The sequence below is a fragment of the Onychomys torridus genome, chromosome 14 (genome assembly GCF_903995425.1).
Source record: "Onychomys torridus chromosome 14, mOncTor1.1, whole genome shotgun sequence".
Lineage (NCBI taxonomy): Eukaryota > Metazoa > Chordata > Mammalia > Rodentia > Cricetidae > Onychomys > Onychomys torridus.
The window spans coordinates 26,105,864-26,108,344 of NC_050456.1; the positions used below are offsets into that span (position 1 = coordinate 26,105,864).

At 48.2% G+C, this 2,481-nt stretch overlaps 1 pseudogene; it reads right to left on the reverse strand.

Annotated features, from left to right (window-relative positions):
* Positions 1-1,157: 1,157 nt before the first annotated feature.
* On the reverse strand, positions 1,158-1,738 carry LOC118595666 (annotated as a pseudogene).
* Positions 1,739-2,481: the final 743 nt, after the last annotated feature.

Genomic DNA, 2,481 nt, shown 5'->3' on the forward strand with positions numbered 1-2,481 from the left:
GGGGTAACTTACAAATGAAGGGATAGGTAGGTTGCAGGGTCTGGGAAAGGTATGGCGCAGTCCGGCGGTGTGGCCTGCGTCCAGTGTTCCAGAACCAAGAGAGCCCTCCTCTCCATCCTGGGTCTTCCTCTTCCTTCCTTCGCCCTGCCTTGTAGGCGTGACCATTACCGAAGCCTCAGTGGGGGTTGGAACTTGCAGGCCAATGCTGGGATGGCTATCCACTACAGAATCCTACTCTCAGAAGATGAGTATGGATGTGCAGTCACACTGACACACACACAACCCAGCCTCCTTTTTTTAAACTTCTTCGGCGAAGAATGTAATTCTCGGAGTAAATTCACATAAGGTCTACCACATATAGTCCAGTCTTAGACTTCTCCAGCACATGCGGTAGGCTCCCAATGTAGCACTCTAGAGCTTGGGGTTCTGCAAAAGGCCCATCAGAGCCAACAAGTGCCCACTAAGTTAAGGTCGCCAATGACTGAACACATCTTTGTCTGCAGCTAAATGCACCCCAAACTGATTTTGGAGTGATAGAAGGTTTAGAATGTACTAAGACTCCGAAAAAAGCTGCTGAAGTATCGAGCTAATCTTTTTAAATTATTCATCTGCCTGATCTTGGTTGAAAATTATAGAATTAGTCTTTCTCTGCCACTGCTACAACCTCAGTGTTGTTGAAAACTACATTGCTGTTAATGCATAATCTTTCTTTTTTAACGTCAAACCTGCTATGTTAACAGCACAGTAGAAACCAAAATCAATACCACGTGGAGACTCTCACATCTTACCAAGTTTGGCTGCCAGCTGGAGATGCGGCCTTGGCACCCTTTGGCCACAGCTTTTGTGTGCCGACCCTGAGGATATTTGCCAGAAGAGTTCACCTCAATAGTTTCTGGTCTCTTATTAATCACAACAGACTCATCAGCCCCAGCTAACCACCACCAATTATTCCAGCAAAGGTTTTGCTTCTATAGATTTTTTTTTTCATGTGTTTTGTTCAACTTGGAAATGAGTATAAATCCTAGGGTGTTTGCTGAGGAGGAGCCTGGCAACTGATGGGTGAGCAACCGAAAGGAAGGAGAAGGGGCCGGGTGCAAACATGGCAATGTCTGCTTCAGGTCCCTGCCCTCAGAGGAGAGGGTGGGTGGGTGGGGTGGGTTCAGGTGAGAGCTCAGGTCCGGAGGAACACCATGGTGAGGAGGCCTAAGACGTAAGCGGCCACCAGCTTCTGTCCCAGGGACACGTGCAGGACTGGGGGCAGCTGGACGACAAGTTCATTCTTCAGTGGCAGTAGCAGAAAGGCCACAGAGATGATACCTGTCAGCAAAGAGCAGGAAGGAGATGGTGGACAGCTGCTGAGTGGCATTCTTCTGAAGGTGTCTGGCTGGGGTTGGTCCTGTCCACACAGGAGGCCCTGGGTTGGGTCTTGGCTCAGAATGTCCCTGAAGCTCCATGGGGCCCAAAGAGCAGAGGTAATGTCTCTTTGTCCAGCCACTCACCCCTCAGGCCCCTTCTTGAATAACCCAATGCAGAATCAGTCCTGGACGTGTTAGTGGCTGGTGATCGGACCACGTGCCTTATCACAATGTCAATGCAAGACTGAAGCCTCACGTATTCTTCTGCATCGGAATACTGCATTTTTGGCAGGTGCTGTATACAGAATTTGGAAATGAAGGGGGAAAGACAGGTCCTGATGGAGAAGGGGAGTTTGGGGGGCAGGTTCTAGGCAGTCAGACATTCGAGTGCAGAGTTAAGGGAGAAAGAGAGCCTTGGAGCATAGGGCTTATGGTCAAAGTTTCCTCCAGTCAACTTGTGGCCATGATAAGGGCGCCATCATCCCGAGAGTCCCACTTCTACAGATTCTCAATCCAAAGCACCCCATGAACGGTGGCCCTGATAGAACCTTTGCTTCCCTCTGAAACTTCGCAGGCCAGGTCACCCTTGTTTGCACTTCTCAACATTTGTCCTTTCCAGGCTTCCATACGAGTCCATTAAGTTCGGAGGACTCAAAGGCTTTATCTACCCCAAATCGCCACAATCTTCTCAAAAAGAAAGATGATCATGTTTCTCACGGCAATACTCTGTGTCCCTGTTTCCATTTTCTGTTCTAGTTTGGTTTCTAATGCTGTGATAAATTTCATGACCAAAAGTAACTTTGGGAAGAAAAGCTTTATCTCATCTCACCCTTCATAGTCCATCACCAAGGAAACATAAGGCAGGAATCTGGAAGTATTGAAGGGAAACACAGACCACAGAAGAGCATCGCTTACTGACTTGCTTCCCCTGGCCTGCTAAGCTACCTTTTACAGCCCTGGACCATTTTCCCAGAGGAAGTACCACCCACAGTGGGGTAAGACCTCTCATATCAACCATTAATCAAGAAGGTGCTCCACATACATGCCCAGCGGTTAATCTGATGGATGCAATTTGGTTGAGGATACTTCTTCCCAGATGACTCAAGTTTGTGTCAAGTTGACAAAA